Consider the following 26,716-nt stretch of genomic DNA (forward strand, 5'->3'; position numbering starts at 1 on the left):
TGTTTTCCTCTAAGAGTTTAGTGTCTGGCCTTATATTTAGGTCTTTAATCCATTTTGAGTTTATTTTTGTGTATGGTGTTAGGGAGTGTTCTAATTTCATTCTTTTACATGTAGCTGTCCAGTTTTCCCAGCACCAGAGGCTGTCTTTTATCCATTGTATATTCTTGCCTCCTTTATCAAAAATAAGGTGACCATAGGTGCGTGGGTTTATCTCTGGGCTTCCTATCCTGTTCCATTGATCTATATTTCTGTTTTTGTGCCAGTACCATACTATCTTGATTACTGTATCTTTGTAGTATAGTCTGAAGTCAGGGAGTCTGATTCCTCCAGCTCCGTTTTTCTTTGCAGGATTGCTTTGACTATTCAGGGTCTTTTGTGTTTCCATGCAAATCGTGAAATTTTTTGTTCTAGTTCTGTGAAAAATGCCAGTGGTAGTTTGATAGGGATTGCATTGAATCTGTAGATTGCTTTGGGTAGTATAGTCATTTTCACAATGTTGATTCTTCCAATCGAAGAACATGGTATATCTCTCTATCTGTTTGTATGATCTTTAATTTCTTTCATCAGTGTCTGAGTTTTCTGCATACAGGTCTTTTGTCTCCTTAGGTAGGTTTATTCCTAGGTATTTTATTTTTTTGTTGCAGTGGTAAATGGGAGTGTTTCCTTAAGTTATCTTTCAGATTTTTCATCCTTAGTGTATAGGAATGCAAGATATTTCTGTGCATTAATTTTGTATCCTGCTACTTTACCAAATTCATTGATTAGCTCTAGTAGTTTTCTGGTAGCATATTTAGGATTCTTTATGTATAGTATCATGTCACCTGCAAACAATGACAGTTTTACTTCTTCTTTTGCGATTTGGATTCCTTTTACTTCTTTTTCTTCTCTGACTACCGTGTCTAAAACTTCCAAAACTATGTTGAATAATAGTAGTGAGAGTGGGCAACCTTGTCTTGTTCCTGATCTTAGTGGAAATGGTTTCAGTTTTTCACCATTGAGAACAATGTTGACTGTGGGTTTGTCATATATGGCCTTTAGTATATTGAGGTACGTTCCCTCTATGTCTACTTTCTGGAGAGTTTTTATCATAAATGGGTGTTGAATTTTGTCAAAAGCTTTTTCTGCATCTGTTGAGATGATCATATGTTTTTTATCCTTCAATTTGTTAATATGGTGTATCACACTGATTGATTTGCATATATTGAAGAATCCTTGCATTCCTGGGATAAACCCCACTTGATTATGGTGTATGATCCTTTTAGTGTGCTGTTGGATTCTGTTTGCTAGTATTTTGTTGAGGATTTTTGCATCTATATTCATCAGTGATATTGGTCTGTAATTTTCTTTTTTTGTAGTATTTTTGTCTTGTTTTGGTATCAGGATGTTGGTGGCCTCATAGAATGAGCTTGGGAGTGTTCCTTCCTCTGCAATTTTTTGGAAGAGTTTGAGAAGGATAGGTGTTAGCTTTTCTCTAAATGTGTGATAGAATTCACCTGTGAAGCCATCTGGTCCTGGACTTTTGTTTGTTGGAAGATTTTTAATCACAGTTTCAATTTCATTACTTGTAATTGGTCTGTTCATATTTTCTATTTCTTCCTGGTTCAGTCTTGGAAGGTTATACCTTTCTAAGAATTTGTCCATTTCTTCCAGTTTGTCCATTTTATTGGCATAGGGTTGCTTGTCGTTGTCTCTTATGATGCTTTGTATTCTTCAGTGCCCATTGTAACTTTTCCTTTTTCATTTCTAATTCTATTGATTTGAGTCTTCTCCCTTTTTTTCTTGATGAGTCTGGCTAAAGGTTTATCAATTTTGTTCATCTTCTCAAAGTACCAGCTTTTAGTTTTATTGATCTTTGCTGTTGTTTTCTTTGTTTCTATTTCATTTATTTCTGCTCTGATTTCAACTTTTGCCCTCTCAATATGGTGAGTTAAGCAAGGGAATTAAATAAATAAATCTAAGACAGTATGATTAGCATAATAGTGGAGCTAAGTTCAGGGTACTGTGGAAGCATAAAGATTCTGAAAAGGAAATGATTCTTGGACCACTAATAATGGACTACAGCACTGTGTAGAAACGTTGCTGAGTTGGATGTACTGTAGTGTCTTCTGCGGTGATTATTTTAAGTACCTTGAAGCTAATACTGTATATAAATATTTGCATGCAAGTGATTCAAGTGTCTGCATAGGGCAGATTTAATACCATCTTTTAAACGTACTCAGAAAGTGAGTTTAGAAGAGGGAGATCGAGTTTGGAAAGGCCTGAATTTCGATCTGTGGTTCTTCACGTGGAGGCCACCTAGCACAGGTGGCAGAGGGCAGGGTGAAAAGCTTGGTATTTGGAGCCAGTCTTCCTGAGATCAAGGGTCAGCTCTGATATTTACTGACTTTGTGCCCTTAGACAAGTTAATCCATAAATCTTACTTCCTTTTCTTCTTTTGAACAAATGTGGATGAAAATAGTATATACGTTTATAGGGTTGTGATAAAAATTAAATGAGTTTATTCTTATAATTTAGGCCAGTTTGGAGCAGTTTCTGACACATAAGGGCTCAATAAGTGATAACGGTTACTATTATTATTACTATATAACAATTATTATGATTCCTATATTGTTATTATTATTTTTTTATTATGCATTATAACAAAAACAAATATTAAGGTTTTTAACCCAACATTCTTCGTGATCATTTTATATTTGAAAACAAATGAAACAGTTATATTACCTGACTACATTTCTTCACCTTCTAGACCACTGGTGAAGGGCTGGTTAGAATGGAGTTGGGTCACTTGAAGGGGTGTGTCTCATTGGATGCTTGTGTCGTAGGAGAGCACTGGGTTCCACTATTACAATATATTTTTCATGACAATAACGGATGGATAAAGATTCCAGAAGTAGCTGGCAAGAGTTGAGCTTAAATACACAGGTCACTGGACATATTTCTGATGACTCTGTTGATGGGAGTCAACTGTGAAAGGGCCTGCCTACTCCTTTGAAGTGAATTTGGATTAGGATTTTAATTAAAAAAAAAATCCAACTAGTATTGCTACCGACCCTCCTGAGTTGGGCCCCAACAAGGGTCCTTCTGTTGGGTGTGTTGTTTGAGCCAATAGGAGATGCAGTTCAGTTCAGAAGCAAAGGATGGAGAGGTGCCTGCGAGCCCTGCTCTAGAGCACACTGTTCCCTCTGCCCCCTGCAAACCAGGCCATGGGCGGAGCTGCTTTGTAGGAATCTTGTCAGCAGGGAGGGGGTAGAGTTGTCATGGGTCAGTTGCACTTGCGCCGCTCATGCTCTGGATCGCAGTAGAGGCGCAGCGCCTGTGCGCATGCCCCGCCGATGCCATCTTGAATTGAGGTGTCGTGGTGTCCCAATTTCCATGAGGAACTCCGGTCTGAAGCGCTGGGTTCGAGGCCTCTGCCCGCAGCATCCTGTGAGCAAGTGAAACTAGACTAAGCATAAAGGGGGAAAAAAAAAAAAGCTTAGACTTTATTTTATTACCCAGATTCTGTTTTTATTTCCTGGGAATTGTTAATGGGCGCTGCCAGTGACTTTATGGGATAGATTTGTTATGACTTGGATGAAGTGAAGGGAGTAAGAGAATTACAAACTGGATCTTTATGGAGCAGATATCAATAATCTACATGTAGTGAATTTCATCTGGATATAAGTCTATGAGGAAAAAATAAGGGTGCGGGTTGCTGCTGAAGATTGGAGAAACCCAGTGAAGAAAATATTATGTGCTCTAGTGTTTTACAGAGATTGAATGTATCAATTACCAGCAACGTATTTTACCTACTTTCCTTGATACGCAGTTTCCTCATCTGTAAAATGGGTGCTGTATTTCCTGCTTTCAAGGTTGTTATGAGGAATAAATGTACTAAAGCATGCAATATAGGACAAGAGAAATTCCTATTAAGTATCAGATCTTTTTCACAATCTGGGAATTCTAGATAATTTGCTACTGACATCTGGGAGGAAAACTGCTCTAGGAAAGTAGGAACGGATTACTACTGGAAGATGCTCCTTCCTTCTGACCTTCCACTGTGCTTTCTGTAATTCCACATCTGGTAGGCTAGGCTTCCCATCTCTCTAGATAATAAAGTTCTCCTTTTCTTGCCTAATGCATCCTTCTAGAAAATATTAGGGTGGAGAGTGTATAGTACCAGAATTCCCAAAGCAGTTTAACTTATCTCTTTTTATATGTAGCTTTGAAAAAGGGTAAATATTAAATCACTGAATTTGATTTTCAATGAGGAGGAGGAAAAAAAGAAACAAATAGAAGCACACAGAGAGGAGGAGAAGAACTTAATAGTCTCTGAATTGCAGCCTCTGCTGATGCAGGCAAATGGTGGCTGCCGATGTGCTGTGTGTTTTGCAGAGTCCTGGAGCGCTGCCAGCCATTATCGACCTGAATATTTAATAGGCATTTGTACAGAAACACCACATGAGTATGAGAGATGTTAATTGTTCATAACATTTTAATTTTTTTTAAATTTAGCAGGCTGTTAGTCATTAAATAAAGAATGCTGTTTGGCTAGGTTGAGATTTTAATGTTCAGCTCTTAATTTTTCTGAGATAGTTTTGCCTCACTCCAAAGAGATCAAAGTCCTGATCAGAAACTTCTTGAGACCCGGGAAGGATTCCAGGCTCTTACGTACTTTGCTCAGCTCTCCTGGAAATGCTGCTCCTAGCAGTGGGTCTGGCCTATGGGGAAACTGTCTCTTTTATGTACCATCAGCTTCTTGAAGTTCTTCTCAGTTACTTATCCCTTGTGGCAAACATCTCAAATCCTGAGGTTCACTGCCCATCTAGTTCTAGTACAATCATTGAATGATTGTTTTTTTTCATGTTTTTGTTACAATTTCACTTAAAAATCAGTTTTAGTTTAAAGAGAGTTATGCAAAATGTCTGTACAAAAGCACTAAATAAAACAATTTCTAGTAACCTCTTAGGGTTACAGCGGGAGAAGTGATACCTGAAGGTAAACAGTGACAGACTGTATTTTAATAGAGAAATCTTACATAATCTGAGACTTTTCTGATCATTCATAGTATATATAGTCATGTTCTATAATTCTGTGTTCTTTTAATGAAACGTGCTACCCTGCATGCTTTTAATGTGTTTCAAACCATTCTTTTCACTGCTGTGAAGGCTTATTCTTTTTTTGTCTGTTCAAAAGTTACTTCCTCTGAGAAGTTTTTCCATACCTGACCATAGGCTCAATTTGTTATTATTTACTCCAGCCTAAATGTTTCCTCAACTCTAGTAGCCTAAATATTTCCTCAAATCTAGTAGCCTAAATGTTTCCTCAAGTCTAGTATCCATGACACTGTAAATATCTGTATACATGTTTATCTCTCTCACTGTGCTATGAACCCTTTGGAAAGAGATCATCTGTCTTACTGTTTTCTGAATGTTTACTGTCTAACACAGTGCTGGGCACATATAAAGTGTTCAGAAATATTTTTAGAATGAATGATTTGTGTAAATTACCAAAAGATTTTACAAAATTTAAAACTACAACAGATGTTCCATTTCAAATAGGCTCCTCTCTGCCTACACCAAATTAGCGTCACTTCAGGAGACTTTCTATTGTTGATGCTTTAAAAACAATTAAATCATTTCATCTATTAACCTTAAATGAGCATTTGAGAAAGAAATAGGAAAAAGGAAATAACCTGTAGTCTTAAATAAAAATTCGGTAAAAAAAAAATTATGGCATTAACTTTCTAAAATGAATTTGCTTTGTTAACTGAAAAACTGTGTGTTTTAAACAGAAAGGAAAATGCCTGCCTATGAAAGGCAACAAGGTGGTGCAATTTCTGGAAACTTCAGCAGATGTATTAAATGTAATTCTTTGCAGTTTCATCCTTAAAGCAATATAGTCACTTGTTTGCTCTTCTGTGTTAAATTCAGCTCTTCATTTTTTATCTCATTTGTCTGCTTGGATTTCATAGCACAGTCTAATCTTCAAGAGAATGTGGGTATAACTTTCTCATTCTTTCTTACTCTGTAGAAGCTTGAGGCGGTTTTTCAACAAAATAGTTCAGTGAATTGCTGTAGGCCACAGAGCAAGTAAATTGTAATGAAGGGAAGCCACTTCAGGTCTCTCACTTTCCTGGATTCCCATTCTACTCTATGAAGATTAAAGTGTTCTATCCTTAGACCACATATTTCATAATGATCTATAAAAGAGTATAGAGTTTCTAAGGTAGTATGACCCTCCATAAAGAAATAAAGATCTGGGCTTCCCTGATGGCGCAGTGGTTGAGTCTGCCTGCCGATGCAGGGGACACGGGTTCGTGCCCCAGTCTGGGAGGATCCCACATGCCGCGGAGTGGCTGGGCCCGTGAGCTGTGGCCACTGAGCCTGCGCGTCCAGAGCCTGTGCTCCGCAACGGGAGAGGCCACAGCAGTGAGAGGCCCGTGTACCGCAAAAAAAAAAAAAAAAAAAAAAAGAAATAAAGATCTATATAAATAATAGAACCTTAATACAACAAATCTGGAATGAAGAGCTTTAAAAATTGTTCACCTTCACTAATTCCATTCCTGAGACTCTCTTTTAAAGAAGTAATAATAAAAGTAAGTACAAAGATTTATGCTGTAGGATCTCACATCATTGTTTATCTTAGTAAAAAATCAAAACTATTAAATGTTCAACAATGCAGACTGGGTAGATAAATCATAGTATGTCTTTATGATGAAATATAAATCAAAAATTCAAGTGTTGGTAGATTTTTATAAAGACTTTGGAGAACGTCCACAAGAAAGACAAGAACAAACTGATATATAAAGCAAGATTTAATTATTTAAGCAAAAGGTGTACACACACATGCACATACATACATATTAGAATAAAAAGTGAAAAAATAAAGAAATAAGAAAAACTATATATATATATATATTTTGTGTGTGTGTGTGGGGGGTATGCGGGCCTCTCACTGTTGTGGCCTCTCCCATTGCGGAGCACAGGCTCCGGACGCGCAGGCTCGGCGGCCATGGCTCACGGGCCCAGCCGCTCCGTGACATGTGGGATCTTCCTGGACCGGGGCACGAACCCGTGTACCCTGCATCGGCAGGCGGACTCGCAACCACTGTGCCACCAGGGAAGCCCCGGGCTTATCTTTCTGAGAGGAAACTTAGCAGATTAGTGAGATAAGCTACAGCTTTAATAGTTGCAGTTGATATTGGAGCTAAAACTATTCTCACCTTTTACCATTTCCACTCTCCATTCCAAATTCCCCTCACCCTCTGCTAATGCCATGTTGGATCTTAGTAGCTTACTTTGTGTTGTGACCCAAATCTTCCTTTCAGAGGGCTCTGAAACTCTGGTAATTATTTCCAGGCCAGGGTTGCTGCTTATGTTCATTATTTGCTACAGTGGACAAAAGAGTGCCAGTTGCCATCCAAGTGGATCACCTGGGTTCCACATATATTCTTCCCTTTCCCCATTGTGCAAAACCATCTCTACTCCTCCTGTCTATCATGGTTAGTTACCCTGGACAATATGGTAGTAACTCCTTGACTGCTGGTCCCTGGACACAACAATTCCAAAGTGCCTAGCAGCAGCTCTAACTTATAGTTCATTGGAACCCTTGCTCTGTCCACTGGCAAGATTATGTCCCTGTGCTCTCAACTGATAGCTTCATATATTTTGAAGTTGTGTTATTAGGTGTATATATCATTAGACTTTTTTTTTCTCAATAAATTGACCTTTATCACTACAAAATGAGCTATTTTTCTCTGGCAGCACTTCTTGTTTTAAAGTCTACTTTGTATATTCATATGGCTACTTCCGTTTTCTTATGATTATTTTATCTTTTCTCTACCTTTTAATCTATTTGTATCTTTAAATTTAAAGTATGTCTCTTGCAAACATCATTCAGTTGGTTCTTGACTTTTTAATCCAGTGTGACAATGTGTGACTAATACTTGGAATATTTTGTCTATTTACATTTAACGTAGATATCAGTATGATTTTGGTATAAGTCTATCATCATATTATTTATTTTCTGTTTATACCATCCATTCTTTGTTACTTAGACTGAATTTCCTGCTTGTATTTTTTAAGAATTTTATTCCAGATATTGTACATAAAAAGTAGAGATTGAAGTGTCATATTGTTTGTTATCTAGTTTAGAGAGCTGAATTCCTTTCTTGTGTTGAGCTGAGGCTAAGTCACAGCTTTTATTAGATTGAGTTCATTCCTTTTAAATCTCATAAATATGTGAGCTGGGAGTCGGTTGGCTGCAGCTTCAAATATGTTGGTTAGTCTTTGGATTCTATACCTGTAGGATGCAGCAGTCCAGTCACCATGAGAATGCATGGATTATGTTTCTAGTCCTTCCTCCACTGAAGCTCTCTTTGCAGAATTTTGAGGATAGAGTTGGTGGAGAGAATTGTCAGGCTCAGCAATTTGCTCTTGTACTTGGGACTTTTCTATACTCCAGTTCAGTCTACACTATCATTCAGGGCCTGTCTGACCTCTCCCGTTCCCACATAATTGTTTCATCTTTAGCATCTCTCTCCTTAGTCAGCTGTACCTAGACCGTATACCCACCTCCAGGTATGGAGGCTGTCAGTTTATCAAGACTCCATTGTCACATTGAAAATACGACTTTTATTTTGTTAGGTTTTTCCTGGTTGTTCCACTAGGATCAAGGTCTTTTTCATCCCATACATTTTATCCAGAAGCAGAAGTCTTTTTCTCTTTCTTGAAAGGTCAGCCATGTATTATATTCTATCTGATGTTTGAGCTTGAGACTTTTTAGGCCTTCTTATTTCTCCATCTTGTTGAAATACGAACAGAAACTGTAAGCTTATCTTTACATTATGACTATTAGAGGGATGATGTATTAGTGGTTTAAAACACTGATGTGCGTTAGAATTTTTTGAAGCCTATAAAAATATAGATACCTTGGTCTTATAATAGATGATTCAGATTCACTCACTTCATGGGGAAAACCCAAAGGAATATATGTTTTCCAAAGGCTCCTCAAACTTATTTTGATGCAAATAGAAGTTTGAAAAGAAAATAAATTAAATGAATGGTGCCCTGAAAGTCCATGATATTTATCTATATTTTATCCCTAGTGCCCAGCACAGAGCTAGTGAGTGCTTGGTTTATGTTTGTTGAATGGGTGAATGCATTCATTATGGCATCTTGGTTTTCTTCCTAAATCAGATGTGAGATGATTTAGACATTTTAGACATTATTTCAGTAAGTAACACTGTAGCTATATGAGCAAAGACTGAATCAATTTACTGCTTTTGAGAACGTTACCGGTGGCTTCCTTGTTGCTTAATATATTGGACACTTTTCCTTATATATTTTATTTGAGCTCACTTTAGAGTTTGACACTATTTTCTTCCTGAAATAAAAATATTTCCTTGCCTTTATTTTTTAAATTAATTAATTAATTAATTTTTTAACATCTTTATTGGAGTATAATTGCTTTACAATGGTGTGTTAGTTTCTGCTTTATAACAAAGTGAATCAGTTATACATGTACATATGTTCCCATATCTCTTCCCTCTTGTGTCTCCCTCCCTCCCACCCTCCTTATCCCATCCTCCTTATCCCACCCCTCTAGGTGGTCACAAAGCACCGAGCTGATCTCTCTGTGTCCTTGCCTTTACTGCCACCATAATTTTCTGGTTTCTCCCTACCTGTTGGTCTCTTCATTAGAATTTATAATTCTGGTTTCCTCCTACAAAATCTAGGGCTTCTAACGTGCTTTTTTTTTTTTTCTTTTTTAGGGCTTCTAACGTGCTTTTTTTTTTTTCTTTTTTAGGGCTTCTAACATGCTTTTTGAAACTTACCATAGTTGCCTCAGTTATCTCAAGATGGGTACAAAAAAATTCTTATAGACAAGGAATTCGCTATCAATGCATGAGTCTGTGTGTGTGTGTGTATGCACATACACATGCGTGTATTCCCTCTCAAGAATAAATATTTATTAAGTTTTCTTTACTGTGCTAGATACTGGAATACAAAGAACCTTAAGATACCACCTCTGTGCTTAAGGAGCTTGTAAATCAAATAAGTAATGATATTATTGTAATTCTGAAAGAGTTCTGAGAACACTGCCCCAAGGTATGAAACACAGGTTTGTTCCTCCTTGAAGACTTTAAATGTCCTTCTCTTCACCTTCTCTTTTTATTTTCTTGGAAATTTCTTTTAAGGACTTCACTGTCTTTAAGTATATGTACATGAGAATTTGTGATAGGAGGAAATGGGGGAGAGCAGTGAGGAGGAAAGGTAAGAGGGAAGGAAGGATGGTCTCTAGGCATGTGGCTTTCTGCTTCTTTATTATAAACAAGCATGAACAGAATAAAGATACACTATAGTATTTTAACTTTCTAAAGCATCCTTAAATCTTCCTCCAATTTTATTTTTACAACATTACATTTTACTGATGGAGAAACTGGATCAGGGTATGTCCATATGCCTACTAGACACCTCCATCCTTCAGCCCTCAAAGCACATTTCATCTACAGTATCAATTTGATCCTAACCACAGTCCTCTGATTTTGTTGCTCATAAAACAGGGAGCAGCAGTAGAATGAACCATGTTTGAAGGGGAAAATAATCCAACCCAGCTGAATATAAATCTTTGCTCATCCATTTGCTAGCTGTGTGACTTCCACTCAACCTCCATGAGCATATTTATCTATTAAATATGAATAATAATTCCTACCAATAGAGTTTTGTGGCTGACCTCATGCTTTCTAAATGTTGGTTAATTTTCCCTTTTGTCTGAATTTACTTTTGTTCCTGGAGATCAGTTCTTCCAAAGACAGGTTTTTTTGGGTTTTTTTTTTGGTTTTTTTCTTTTCATGGCAAAAGACAGTAATCTGTCTGTAATGTGCATTTGAGAAGGTAAAGACGAACTGCATCTGGCTATTACTGGTCTGGTAGAGCCGTATCCCTTTCTCTCACATGAAACAAAGTCTCAGGGAACACTTTATCCTATGCAAGATTTACTTTTTAATAGCACAGCAACACCCTAGATGGAGTAATCTCTTGAAAATAGAAAAAAAAAAAAAAAAAGAAAAGGAAAGAAAAAGAGGACCTGGAAGTTGTTATGTGCCATGTGTGTAGCTGCACAATTTCTAATCTGGTAAGAGTTCAAATGTAACAATTAATGTCACATCTCACTTCATTCATATTAGTCTGAAGCTTATCTGCCTCAGGCAATAATAATTGGGACTCAATAAAAGATGCTAGAGCAGATGGAGATACTACAGTTTCCAATTAAACTCTTCTTTGTTAAACTTCGTATTCTTTCATGATTTATTGAACTGACTTCAGCTCTCCATCACCTACACAACCGCTGTTTGTGTTTAGCACAACCGGGCGACTTTGGTTACTTTCTTAGGTAACGAAGGGCTTTGTTTAAATAGAGAATCTCATTTTACCTTAGTGAGATAGTTGTAGAAAAGATGGCATTTCCTTTTGTAGCTAGAATAAAACAAGAAGGAGAAAAAAGGCAGCTGATGTTTATTGAGCATTGGGAATGCCCTATAGGCATTTTGAATAAATATACTCTGGGGCAACGCTTTGTATGTATTGATGCATTTAATCCTCATAACCATACTGTGAGGAAGAGGTTGTTTCTTGTTCGCTCACCATTTTGTTGATGAGAAAATGGAAACCGGCATGGGTCTGAATCAGCAAGCAGATGTGAAAAAGCAGAAAGGCTTTCCTTTCTGCTTATAAAAATCATATCATCAAGGGAAAGAAAGGTAGGAGAGATTTTACAAATGAGAATGTTGAGAATGTTAAGAATAAAAACATCTGGTTTTATTAAAAGAGGAACACAGAGCATATACATGTACATATGAAGCAAAAGAATTAATCTTTTGAAAATTCGAGGAGTCTCTTCTGCATGTGAATAGTATCACTATGTGAAACATGTAACAAACATGTGTGTATATGTCACACAGCCAGACACTGTGCTAGGCATTGGCAGTTTAGTGGTGGAAAAGACTGCCTCTATTTTTGCTTTCATAGAAGAAATGAACACAAATATTCATGTAATTCCAGTTAATGCTTCCCCATTGTTCACTAAGAAGATGAGAGCTTTGTCTGCTTGAGTAGTCTGAGGTGATTAACAAGGCAGAAAGGATTCACTACTGTGGGAAATGCAAAAGAACTCTAAAAAAGAAGGTGGGAAAAAGGCAGGTGCTATCTCACCTCATAAGTCCTAGTTCCTGAAAAGGACTATGGAATAGAGTGAGAGATGGGTCAGGTGTTTCAGTATCTTGTTAAGAACAGCAGGGTCTAAAAGTGTTTAGGATTCCTCAGAAAGTGGAATTTCTTTCTGCGCAACTGTATTTGCTCCCAAGAAATTACTGTTCTTCTTGGCACTTTAATAAGGCAGTTTAGCTCGTCAATAGCAAGTAACACTTGCTAACCGTGTATTTCTTGTATTTCATGACCAGGAGACACTTAACTGTCTTAAAAACAGTGTATTTGATATGTCATTCTACATACACAGATTCAAAAATTTTGTGTTGCAACATGAATTCTCCAAATACCATAATTTGAATTAAGCCAAAAATAACTTAATCATTGATAGCTTAAGTGTAATGTTGATGTCGTATCTTTTGTTTCCAGAATTTAAAAATAGTTGGTTATATTTTCAATATACAGTGAAATATGTAAATTCAGGAGTAAACATATGATGTGAGATGTGAGTTTATGATAAAGTTTGGTGTAGAAATTAATGGACAGTCCAACAAAAGCATACCAAAAGCAAGCAGGAAAAGAGTAATAAAGGAAAAATAAAATCAGGGATTAGTCAGCATATTTGGGCAAGATATGAAGCAATATTCAAAACATTATTAGACTGTCGAGTTTATCTAATTAATAGGAATGTTGGAAAGGCTCAGATATCACAAAAATGATCACAGAGTCAGAAAAAAGGAGCTATAGGGAAAACTTTAATTAGAAATATAACAAGAGCAAACCCCTCATTACCACACCTCATATCACAGATTTGAATATAACACAGTCACATGACTCCCAAAGAAAACTTCACAATAAAATTATAAAATTTTTAGCATATAAGGTAATAGTTCTGTCCCCTACATTAGCACTGAAATTGGGCTTGGAAAGAGAAAGATAAGAGCAGACTTAATAACTCTTTATAATAGTTCTTTATGTGGTGAACCAACAAATTGTGGAAGCAATGTAAGAAGATGAATGATTTGTGATAATAGCAGTGAGCTCTTCTAAAACTTAGGAAACTATTCTAATTCCAGTTCTTTGTAGCACATGGATATACCATAAAACATGTGTGTGATTCCTCATTTATACATGGGGATTATACTTGGTTTATTCATTTAATAAAGCATTAGTGGGTTAAATTAACATGCTTTCAGAAATGGGATTTGAAAAAGTTACAGAGTAAAGTTTCTACCTATAAAATCGTCAAATGATAGAGTGGATCAGAGAAGATGGTTGTTGTGATGCCATGAGGAGGAGGAAATTATTTTAGTTTTGACTCTAGAAAGTTAAGAGGTTCTTACCACAAGAAGTTAAGACCTCGTGCCCCTCAGAGACTTGAAATTTTGCGTTTTAGGTTTTATGGAAGTGCCATGTGTTAATTCAGTGGCTTGAATTCTAATTTAGGTTCTAAGGTGTGGGAATTCTAATAAAGGCTGCAAATGAACTTCTTATTATGCTGCCCTGCCTGGGCTATCTTACATAATAGTTTCTAGACACACCCTTCCTCTTATCTGCAAAAGTCTCTCTTATTTGCAAGAGTCTGTGGAATGAGGACTAGGATACAAATACAGTCTACTGAAAAAGTGAAAATGTGCAGTTCTCTATTATTGCTGTTAAAAGAATCCATAAATTTTCAAATGTTGTACTCTCTCTGAAGTACAACTTTCCATTTGGAAATAAATACAGATTTATTTCTTTGGGTCTTCAGGAAGCACACAACTTAAAGTATGAACAATGAAAAGTGTTTTAGGAATATGGAAACTTAATATTATGAAAATATGTCAGTATAGTGTGAAATACTGTAATGGTATGTAATAGAATTTATATTTTTTAAATGTGTGTGTGTGTGTGATATCCACATTCAATTTCCTAGCCAATTTTAGAAGTGCATCTATCTCAGGTAGGGATTAAGAATGCCAGAAGAGGAAATCAAAGAGAGTGAATTAATATTCAGCTTCTGACACTATACAGATAGAAGTTTACAGAAGACAATAGACTTAAAAGCCTGGCTTTGGTAAAACAGAGGATTTTCTACATTCTTTTATTTCTTCATGAAGCATAACATGAGTGAGGCTGATAAAACTGGACTGCAGAGTTCCATTTTCAGGTGGTCCTTATCAAGCAGGGGCAGAGAGAGAGAGGGAGAGAAAAACTGCTGCTTGTCTTGGTAGTTTGTGGGGAGAGGAAGGCAGAGGAGAGGAGGGTGAGTAGATGAGGAATAAGGGCTCTTACTATCTGCCTAAATTTGAAAAAAACAAAAAAAGAGTTGACTTGATATATTCACATGGGTATGCGGGGCCTGAGTCCATTCAGGCTGGTCATGCTTCCCTGGCAAGACTGAATGGAAGCCTTTGAGCCTCTATCCCTCAGATACTTCCAGCTTGGCATGGAGTGGTTATGCATATCCTTGCTGTAAGGCAGCTAGATAGATGGTCTGCACGGCGTTCTGGGATCCCAGAATTCCGCCAATGAAGTGATGAAGAGATGTTGAAATTGCTGCCAGGTAGCAGAGACCAGGGATCAAGACAGAGTGGCCACCATAGGTAAGGACTTTGAGACTGGGTGAAAAGTCCTTATGGGTCCTAGCAGTGGTGCCAGCATGTCACCCCAAAAGCCTAGTCCAGCCACCTGCCCATCAGCAGTCACCAGTCTGGGGAGGGGACTACTCCATATATTCTGTATAAGAGAATATAGAGATCCAGGTGATACCTCATGGGTCTGAGGAATGAATCTCTCCATCATCCTCTCATGTGTCCTTCACCTCCTTCTATGAGGACAAGGTCAAACCCCCTCACACACTCATATAAACTTGAGAGGACTAAGGGGGTAAATCTGAAAGACTGGACGTTTACCTTAAAAGACTAAATTCTGTGAAAGAGGCAAATTTTTAAAAGCCCTAATAGGAACTTGAACTTTGGAAAGACTGAATAAGGATTGTTGAAACAAGAAGAGGCAGAAATATTTTAAGTGGCCAGTTGAAAAAAAAAAAATCTTCCTACACATGGTTAGAGGTTGTGAAAAAAATAAATGCAGATTTAAAGAATTTAAGAAGCTATTTTCTTTGTGCAGCTCAATCACAGTGAGTAAATATTAAAATCTTCATAGAGTTTAGAAAAATAATGGAGTTTGAGGATTAAAATGTTGGTGTTTCTCTTGGGAAAATGATAATTTCAACCGATACAAATATTTTGAATTAAGAAAAGTTAATGACTTTACTGTTGCCTCAGTGGAATTACCTCCAGAGTAGCCAACTTTGATGCAACAGAATCTGACTTGAAATAGAAAGTCCTGGTTTGAAAAGTTCATTAGCATTATTACGTGTGTCACTTCAGGTAATAAGTCAATTAATTTCTCTGAGCCTCAGTTTCTTCACCCATGAAATACGTAACACTCACCTCAGGGAGTTGTGATAAATCTCTCATATATGATCATGCATATGACTTGTAGTGCAGACCCGAGCCAAAGCCAAAGCCTGCCTGCTGCCTGTTTGGTGTATGAAGTTATAGTGGGAAATGGCCTTGCCCATTTCTTCACCTGCCCTATCCATGGCTGTTTCACACTACAAAGTTAGAGTTGAGTAGCTGTGACAGACACTGTACTCTGTGAGCAGGTGCTGTTGTTTCTATCATGTTAACCCCCTTTGCTCTGAGTCCAAGCTCATATAGTTGTATTTTGGTAAATATATATATATATTTTTTAAAGCCTCATTCTGGAGAAAACTATTCTTTCATTCAAAAGTATGTTTCTCATTGTAAGTTAACCAATTGGCAACAGGTTTATAAAGCAGCCTATTCAGAATTTGGTTACATTTTCTCTCTTTGCCAAGGCCTGATCTCCCCAGCTGAGCTGATACAATTAAACTTCTGAGTCTAAAATCTAAGGACCACCTGTTCCTCTGCAGCCACAATGAGCCATTCCCTGCCCACCATCATCATTGAGATCAGGAGCCTGCTACTTTACCACACTTATCACAGGATAGCCATAAATTTTTGCCTCCTTATGTGAACATGAAATCTAAAGATAAATTACTTTCAAAAAAGACACAGTATATCTGCTTTGATATTTTTCCTTTTTCTTTTCTCCAGTGTTCATCCTCACATGGACCATCTGTCACCTGCTGCAGGGCAAAACCTACTGAGAACAACAGGCGGCTATTCCGTGAAAGGTAACCTTGGGTAGATTTGCCATGATGCTAATAATAATTTCAAATGCTAGTTTATTATTAAATGAAGCCTGATTTCTAAAAAAAAATTAGTGATATAACATCCAATGATGGGAATGTAACATGCTTGGGTTAATTATGTCACTCTTTAGGTAAAAAGTTAGTTGTTAACAGCTAACCACCTGCCATGTGTTGAAACATAAGAGGCTTTAGATTCCTTTCTGGAAATAAAACATTTTTGAAATTGAGATGCTGTAATTTTGCCAAATGCTGATGAAACCTCAATAGGTAATTATGTCAGCCTGAGGAGACTGTGATGGTGAAAATAAGATTAAAAAAAGAATTGTGGGTTTTCAGCCATAACCACCAGACAATTTTAATTTTGGAAGTGAACGTCACTGTGCTTGGGCATAGTTTAAATCTTTTCCTCCCTACCAACTGTTCCCCTCATTTGCCTGAAAACCTTCCAGTTCCCTCTCACCTTCTTTTCTCTATTTTCCTTCTTTTCTTCCTCTCTGGACTCTTCTCTGCTTCTTACCCCTCCCATGGCCACAAATGCTCTTAACAAAACTTAGAATAATATAGAAACCTGTGCTCTTTCAACAGTGATGGGAAAGCAAAGGGTTTTCTTAGTGCATCCCCTTTGCTTCTTCTTTACGCATTAAAAAAGTATCGAGCATTCCCCACAAGTCCAATTCAAGGAATCTGTTCTACAGATAGACTCTCACCAGGGTGCAAAGTTCTATTATGAAAACGTTCATTGCAGCCTGAGGATGGAAAGAAAAAGAGAAGCTGAGCCCAGCAGAGAGCTGAAACGATAGGAGCAGTGGGAACAGGAGAGACCAGGAGCTGGGAGCAGCACTAATAACGGAGCAAGGTTCAGGAACAGCGTGGGAGAGAAGAACCAGCAGCGAGGGCTCCCCCCTTCTTCTTGGTCCCCAGTGGGCTGTGTGCCAGGCAGGTATCCTTGCAGCCTGCATGGCGGTGGTAACAGACACAGCTGAGCAGTGCCAGCTGCCTTACAGGAGCCTCCCCACTGTGTGGATTCTAAAAATTCTTCCACATCCAAGATTAGCCAGTGCCCTAACTGGAAGGATTGAATTGAGGGATGGGAAACTTTGGCATTTCCAAGTGGCATAGCCAGTGGGGAGAAAACTCAATCCTTAAAAATCACAGAATGAAAATGGGTCTTTACATAGAATTTGTTTTTGAATAGTGACCATTTTCTGATCATTTTATCAGTAAAAAAAAAAAAAAAAAAAGAGTCTTTTTTTCTCAGATCTTGTCAAATTTTATACCAGTGGTAGTTGTTAGTGAACACACTGCTTCTAGGAGCCGTCTTCTGTTTGTCCATACTCCAGGCTAGCATGACATAAAACATCTGACAATTTGAAATGTTCATTAAAACATTTAAAGGAATATAATTGACTGTAGTATAAACAAAACATATTAGTACATGGATAGACCAAGATATTTCTTTCTGAAGCATCATTTAAAGACAACTTAGAGACTAGAGGTTTATCAAGTACAGTAACTATTTTCACTATTGTCCAGCCCATTTCAGAAAGTCAGATTTGATGGTAAAATTTTACCCATTTTGCCTGTGAGTATTATCTCACAGGTTCCTAGTGAGGTCAAGATTAAAAGTTTGAAATAGTTTTTCAGCCACTTAATAACCTCTAAAAGAGGTCTACTATGGGTGACACATTCTTCAAAGCAGTATACTAAGACCTTGTGAAGAGGATATTATTTCGTGTGTTATGGGCTAAATTGTCCCTCCTTCCCTTTGAAATTCATATGTTGAAGCCCTAACCACCAGTACCTCAGAATGTGGCTGTATTGAGAGACAGGGCCTTTAATGAGGCTATTTATTTTATTTATTTATTTAATTAATTAATTAATTAAAAAAAATTTAAATTTTTTAAGTTTAAATTTTTTAAATTGAAGTTTAGTTGATTTATAATGTTGTGTTAGTTTCAGGTGTACCGCAAAGTGATTCACATATATATGTATATATATACATATATATATTCTTTTTTCAGATCTTTTTTGTGTTATAGGTTATTACAAGATATTGAATATAGTTCCCTGTGCTACATAGTAGGTCCTTGTTGTTGAGGCAGCTAATTTAAAATAAGACCATTGGGTGAGCCTTAATCCAATCTGGCTGGTATCCTTTATAAGAGGAAATTTGGACACACGAGAGAGACATCAGGGATGCACTTGCTCAAAGAAAAGGACATGTTGGGATACAGCAAGAGAGCAGCCATCTGCAAGCCAAGGAGAGAGGCCTCAGGAGAAACCAAACCTGCCAACACTTTGATTTTGAACTTCCAGCCTCTAGAACTGTGAGAAAATACATCTCTGTTGCTTAAGCCACCCACCCAGTGTGTGGTATTTTATTATGGTAGGTGGAGCAAACTAATACAGTCACAAACAGACTTTATACAGCATAAACTATTCAAATTTCATTGTTTTAACTCAGTATCATAGCTGTAGAGAATCTCTTTTTATTTTGTTGATGAGGCATTAGTAATGAGCCCAAAGTATCTTAGAAAAGTACTGGGTACATCTGAGGGTACTTTTCATTGACAGTGTATTAATGAAAGATGCCAGAGAGAGAGCATTTGGCTGCCAAAGGTATTTATTGTAATAAACTTTGTAGGATGGGTCATGTGACATGATGAATCCTCAGTTGTTTGGCCTGCAGCAAGAGAAAAACAAGTTAGGAACGGGCAGTGCCAGGACTAGGGAAACCTCAGCAGAGGGTTTGCCTGTGAGGATGGTGGCAGGAATCCGATTTGGGATCCAAGTTGATGCCGCAAATTTGTTCTCCATCTGGACTTGAATTGATATCCTGAGATTCAAATCAGGTGGTTGGGGCCCCTCAACCTGAGTTTCCCTGCAGTAGTGCCATGGAAACAGGTGAATAGGGATTGTGTGGTTTCCGGAGTGTGGGAGTCCATCTGGGTTGAAGCAGGATTCCAGCCAGCTGTTGGCAGGAGGGACAGAGGGTCCAACTCCTAGGGAAAGTAGGATTGTTCTAGAACCCTGTTACGATTGTTGAAACTGAGAAGCCAGATCCAATCCTAGTCAGAAAACTGGCATATAAATCAGGGCTTGAAACAGTTTTCCATTCGGGTGGAGAAAGCAATAGCTCTGTAGGCACAAAAGCATCTTGGAACTCACACCTGTTTTAGGGCTTACAGTTATTGCAGACCCTAATTCAAAATTATACAGTCAAATTTGTTCATTTGGTTCGGACATGGAGAGGACAGTATGAGAAACAACACAGGCAATCTGAAATGACATGCATGGTGGAACCTTAAGAAATGTTTTGAATGGTGCTGACAACTCAAAAGATACTGGAAGCACAAGCAAAGAAGATAATTTTTCTGGCGGGCAAGTAAAGCAGTTCAGGGATGATTACTTCACTCTTTAATTGTTCTGTTGCCCTGAAGGACAAACAGCTCAACATATTCAGTTTCATAAGAATAATGCAGGGCCTCCCTGGTGGCGCAGTGGTTGAGAGTCCGCCTGCCGATGCAGGGGATACGGGTTCGTGCCCCGGTCTGGGAGGATCCCATATGCCGCGGAGCGGCTGGGCCCGTGAGCCATGGCCGATGGGCCTGCGCATCCGGAGCCTGTGCTCCGCAACGGGAGAGGCCACAACAGTGAGAGGCCCGCATACCGCAAAAAAAAAAAAAAAAAAAGAAAAAAAAAAAAAAGAATAATGCAGATGAGCAAAAAGCAAGCTAATCATCTACTTTATATAGAAAGAAAGTGTCTGAGAATGTCTTTAAATCCATAATCCTTACTCCCTATACCCCACATCAGGAGCAGCTATGGCATGTATAATTAATATAATGATAATTCTACATAATTGATAAAATGTGAAATTTGTTTATATTGTACATAAGAAGGCAGAGAAAAAAATTGCTATTTAATGAGTTGCTTTAAGAGTCTATACTGGGACTTCCCTGGTGGCGCAGTGGTTAAGAATCTGCCTGCCAAAGCAGGGGATATGGGTTTGAGCCCTGGTCCAGGAAGATCCCACGTGCTGCTGCGGAGCAACTAAACTAAGCCTGCGCACCACAACTACTGAAGCCCGTGCACCTAGAGCCTGTGGTCCGCAACGAGAGGCCACTGTAAGGAGAGGCCTACGCAACGAAAAGTAGCCCCTGCTTGCCACTAGAGAGGGCCTGCGCGCAGCAACGTAGACTCAATGCAGCCAAAGATAAATAAAATAAATTTATATAAAAAAAGAGGTTATACTAACACTGTAAATATCTTTTGAAATTCAGTTTTTACAAATTTTAATCTTTAATTTGTGTTATATAATATCAGATCCCATTCATGCTTTGCAAATGTGGAATTCTCTGTGGTAACTCAATTACAAACATTTCCATAGAGGTACAAAAATAAGTGATTTAGCAGATGTAACAAGTTTTCATTCATAATATGTATGTGGGTATGAATATTTATATGCAGGTATATCCATTGTGGGATTACAGTGTACTGAGAGGAATGGATTTCTGCACATCATGATAATTATCATTAGTGTGCTTTGATAATTAGTGCTTACTATTTGTCAGACATTGTATTAAATGATTTTACAAACGTTAACTCTTTTAATACTCAGAAAAATTATTTGTAGCAAATACTCTTATCCTGATTTTACAGAGAAGGAAATGGAGAGGTAACAAGTGGTTAAACTGCCTAGGGCCCTAGACTTGGAGGGTGGTGAAACTGGAATTCGGGCCAAAGTCTATCTGGTAGGCATTGATGCTCTGAACCTCTCTGCTACATTACTGTACAAATTAACTTAAGTGTTCACGAATGAAACCACAGTTGTACAGTCAGTTTATACAGAAGCCGGTTGGCTTTGGGTAGAGGGAAGACTGCTGCTTCACCGTCACCATCCTTGACACTGCTTGAAACATCTGTGTCTCTTATTTCCACATGGTTGGGCAAGACTGAGGAGTTATTTTATATTTTATAAAACTTGCAGATGAATAACTTTCAATTCCAGATTTTGATGCCATGGTATCTAATATGTAGGAAAGTAGGTTATGACATTCCTTAATACTTTCTAATTATATCTAATTCAACAGCAGATAGTATGATGGAAAGAAGAGCATTTCACTATAGGCAATGCTATTTACTTCACCTCTATCTCAGTTTGCCCCATCTGCAAAATAAAGGGATGGATTCAGGTTCCTTTTATCCTTAAAACTTTTATTCTAAGCATCTAATTCATTTCTAGTCAAATTATATTTTTTAGAAATAATACAAAGCATGAAATTAATATTCACTGAGCTGTTTTTGTACTCCAGGGAGTGTAAACACATACATACACTCACAAATTTATTCACTTGTTTAGTTACCTAAGGTACTTTGTATAGTACTTTATATAGTAAAACTGCATAGCATGTGATATTCTATGCATTTTATAGAAAAAGCATATTAGGACTTAGAAGTCATTTAACTTTCTAAAGATTTCAATCATAAGATGTAAACTTGGTATTTAAAACCAAGTTTATCAAACTCCAAAGCCAATGTACTTCTGTTTAATAGCTAATCTTCAGTTTACTTGGGAAAGTAACTTGTTTAGAACACACTGTGTATTAGGTTAGGCAAGGATGTGCAGTGCAACAAATTAGAACATGCAGTAACAGTGATGTAATACTGAATTTGTTGGGGTTTTTTTGGCCGCATGGCATGGCTTGTGGGATCTTAGTTCCCGGACCAGGGATAGGGATTGAACCCAGGCTCTCTGCAGTGAAAGTGCTGAGTCCTGACCACTGGACCACCAGGGAATTCCCAGTTTCTTATTCATGTGAAATTTAGCAGCAGGTCTTAAATGGTTTCAGAAGAGAGTGGGCAGAGGATATATACCCACCCTTAACTTCTGACTAGAATTTACACGTATCAATTCCATTTACATCCTGCTAGACAGACTAATCATACAGCCCTGACCTAATAGCAAGGGCAATTTGGAAACGTGGTTTTCTTGCATTTTCAGAAGGAGAAAAATGAAATGAGATTTCATGGACCCACAGCATTGGTTCTGCCTGTGCTGTATCTCCACCACTGGTCATGGTGCAGATAACTGAAGGACTGCTACATTATCTTTTATTGTTATGCTTATAGACAGGAAGAGGGTAACACAGAGCTTATGTCTTCCTGATAGTAGTATTCTTTATGTAGAAATTTCCAGAAAACTATAATATAGTGGGACATCAAAGCCTTCCTCTTGATATAGGAGTTCCACAATTGCTTTATCATGTTTCCCATCTTCATCATTTCCCTCCAGTGTCTCTCACAGGGTCCAGGTATCTGTACTTGTTGCAGGGATGTTGAAATGTGGCTGTAGTGATTATGGATGATTAATGGGTGAAGATACTAATATTTTATCACCTGCTTGAGAAGTCTCTCAATAGAGGTAAATATTTAGAAAGACACCACTGAAAGTTTGAAACATTGTAACAGTGTGAGTTTTATGGTCTACTACCTTCTCTCAGTCTCAACTTAACTATATTAGAAAAGAAGGCATGTTTCATCCACAATCGTTTAAGCATTTCTGAGCAAAGGCCTGACCTTTCTGCTGAAACAGAATTCACAAATGTAGACAAACTCAGGCAGTGATGCCTAGAGCAGTTTAGATGAGAAGGATGAACAGGAACACTTCCAGTCTGTATATTCCTTGACTCAAGTGCCCTTTGCTGCTTGCCGGGGAGCTTGGGGAGGGCAAGATGACATTTTGGTGGTGCAACGTGACCTAGACCTGTGATTCTCAACCTTTCCACGTTTAAAATTCCCATTTAAATGTCAAACTTTTCAGAATCCCCAAAGACACTAGTTGTATTGTTTTGAATCAATTGCCAAAGAACTTTAAGATAATGAAGGAACTACAAAACAATGAGGAACTACAAAACAATGCTAATTCCATTGAACTCAGTAGTATTTTTAAATGCATTCATATTTTATTAAATTACAATGCATAAATTTGAAAGAGAAATGCAAGACAGATTTATGTAGTCAATCAACTATTCTTCATGCACTGTGGACTTGAAGATGCTTTGCAGTAACTCTGAGGACCACTGGTTGGGAAGCCTTGAATTTGGCTGAAGCATGGGTCCTGTGGTGCCAAATGCAGTGCTGAGCTTCACAGTAACACTGCATGTTACTTGTATATATTTGACATATACAGGTACTTTGAACAGTTTTAATTATTTAAAAGTAAACACCTAATTATGAATATTCCACATTTCAGTAGAAAGTTAGGATGTGCAGAATGTATATGTGTACATGTGTGTTTGAATATTTATCTATTCATTTGCTGTTCTAGGCAGTGAAGAAAGTGGTGAACATAAACAATAAAAGCTAAGACATATAGTGGTTAATATCTATAAAATATATATTTGTTATTATATATTTTAAAGTGTATTAGTCCTGTTATTAACTGTATTTTCCAGGTGAGGAAACCAAGACATGGAGACATTAAGCAGTGTGCCCAGGACTCTAATTCTAGTGTTTAGTTCTCAAATCTGTGCTCTTAATCTTTATGCTGCGTGGCCTTTCAAAATCGTTACTATCCTCTGTCTCATGGACCTTACATTCCATTGGGTGAAAAAGAAAATAACCAAGTAAAAAATTAAGAAATTTAATTAACGCATATACAAGTTCTGTGATAGAGTGAGTGCTGGGCACCTGTTTTCTATAGGAGTGTTTGGGAAAGCCTCATTGAAGAGATGACATTGTAATATTTAAATAAGGATATGTTCAGCTTCTCCCTTCTCAACCAGACCATCACCATCAAAGCCTCTCTTTTCTTTTTAGGGAACCAATTGCACATACAATGCTTGTGAAGTCATAATTTGTAGCATCTAAAGAATGATTAGATTACTGGCTCAGACATATCTTTCCAACATAATTTCATTATATATTTATCTCTTTGTATGCATAGGTAGTCTCTGGGTTGATCAACTCTGCCAACAGAGGTCCTATATTAAAAATTCTAAGGAATTGCTTTTTGCTTGTGATTTTTTTTTTTTTTTTTGGCCACCACCATGCAGCATGCAGGATCCTTAGTCCCCAGACCAGGGACCGAACCCGTGCCCCCTGAAGTGGAAGCGTGGAATCTTAACCACTGGACCACCAGGGAAGTCCTTTGTTTGGGATTTTATTGCAAAATTGTATTATACTGACTCATTCGCCATTCTTTTGTTTCTATACACCACTTCTTGCAAGAACTCTGAGCATGAGTTATACTAAGAAGTTGACTTGAAAGAAAACAGCGTCTAATGAATTTAAGCCAGCAGCACCTCAGGGTGACCTGCTACCTCATCCATGCTGCCCAGCTCCTTATATTTTGAATTGCTTTCACCTTGTTCCATTAACTGGAACTTTGAAAAGTAAGGTCATGAGTGTTAGGAGCATTTCAGAGGCAGGCTCCATCTCATCTGCCCTGTTCCTCTGTATTCTTAGGTCCTTGTTTTGACCCACGAGGTCTGCTTCCCACATTTGTGGTACCCATTGGTGGCTTGTTATCTATATGCATCCATTGCTCTATGCTGTCGGCTCACTTTTGCTCTGAAATACATAGGAGACACACACACACACACACACACACACACACACACACACACACACACACACACACACACACACACACACACACACACACACACACACACACACACACACACACACACACACACACACACACACACACACACACACACCCTCTAACCTTTGTGGAGAATGTGAAAGCTCTCTCCTCTAAGTAACTGTCCCCAGTATTTGTCTCCCCACAGAAAATCTCTGGCTCTGCTTCTATGTATGTTTTGAAACACTCAAGACTCTGTTCTCTTGGAAGAGTTCCCTTCCTGGTTCATCTCTTCAGCTTTCCTGACTCCTGTTGAATTTCACATGCGATTCTGCATCTTTTTGGGGAGACCTAGAATGATTAAGCTGTCAGTTTGCTCTTGTGTATGATTTCAGAAAATTTTCATACATTTCCTTGGAACACATTATGGGCATTCGTTCAGTGCATTTCTCTAAGTTTTGAGGGGGTCAGAGTAGTTGATGCCGTCTTGTTACCCTCATGAATTTTTTCTATTAGCTTAATAATCAATATCCAGTATTAGCCTATCTCTCCCTTTCCATATTTTTTTTTCTTTAGGAAATATCTATTGTATGCCTATTCTGTGACTTGCACCTTGCAAACTGCTGTGGATGTAGTTTTGAAAAATTCATAATCCTTTATCCTCAAGTTAATAATTTTTACATGATGAGAGAATTAATATAAAAATTGTGTGTGTGAATATGCAACATATACATATAATTCCCAGTAATAATAATGGCATTGTTTTATTGACTGCTTATGATGTGCCTGCGCTACTCCAAGCTTTTAACCTGTTTTAATAAATTTAATTTTCATAATAACCCAATGAGCTAGGTATTTTATTATACCAAAATTTTAGATGAGAAAACTGCTGCACAAGGATTTCAGCAGCAGTTCTGGGTACCTCAGTAAGTAGAGTTGCTGGGAGTCCAGTCAAGACACACTCACTCTAGAGCTCGTTTCCAGTATGTTGTATACATTAAAGTGTTCAGTGCAATCATTAGTTTCTTAATAGCCTACTTTACCACTGCTTCCTGATTAATCTTCTAAGACAAAAGCTTACAGGTTATATTTTCCTACTTCAGTCCTTTTGGTGGCTGTCCCTACAGATTCACATGTGCCATTTAACACTCTCCATTAACCAGATACTATGATAAACATCTCATTGATGAATCAATCACATTGGTTAACCTCTGTCTTCTACATGCTCATCCCCATTTTGTACCATTTTCCAAGTGGTCTCCCTTCCACATGAGATATCTTCTTGCCTCTCCACCAATCAGTTCAACACGTATATTTCCTTCAGTGACAGTTTGAGACCAACTCTTCTATTCCTTGCTAAATTCCCAAAGCAAGTATAGTTTGGAAATGTTCTAGTGTGTTGTAATACACACTACACTTTATTTTCTAGTAACTTTTGTATGTCTTTTTTAAAACAACCAGATATGATTCTTCACTGGTAGAGGTCACATAGTTTACTCTTTTTTTAAACCTCCACAGTGACTAGAATATATTTGATGATGACTGGCTCCTTCTTGATTGACAGCTTTTTTTTTTTTCTCATTTTTTTTTAAATTTTTTTTATTGTTTCTGCTTTATAACAAAGTGAATCAGTCATACATATACATCCGTTCCCACATCCCTTCCCTCATGCATCTCCCTCCCTCCCACCCTCCCCATCCCACCCCTCCAGGC

The 26,716-nt window shown here is 37.7% G+C and overlaps 1 long non-coding RNA gene across 1 annotated transcript in view; it reads left to right on the forward strand.

Annotated features, from left to right (window-relative positions):
• LOC309806936 overlaps positions 1-26,716 on the forward strand; it is a 306,740-nt gene that overhangs the window by 152,774 nt on the left and 127,250 nt on the right. The window contains exon 2 of the long non-coding RNA XR_014294462.1: positions 16,316-16,395. This is a non-coding gene — a long non-coding RNA (uncharacterized lncRNA). The remainder of the gene's footprint in view (positions 1-16,315; positions 16,396-26,716) is intronic.

The sequence above is a fragment of the Mesoplodon mirus genome (genome assembly GCF_964341445.2).
Source record: "Mesoplodon mirus genome assembly, chromosome: 6".
Classification (NCBI taxonomy): domain Eukaryota; kingdom Metazoa; phylum Chordata; class Mammalia; order Artiodactyla; family Ziphiidae; genus Mesoplodon; species Mesoplodon mirus.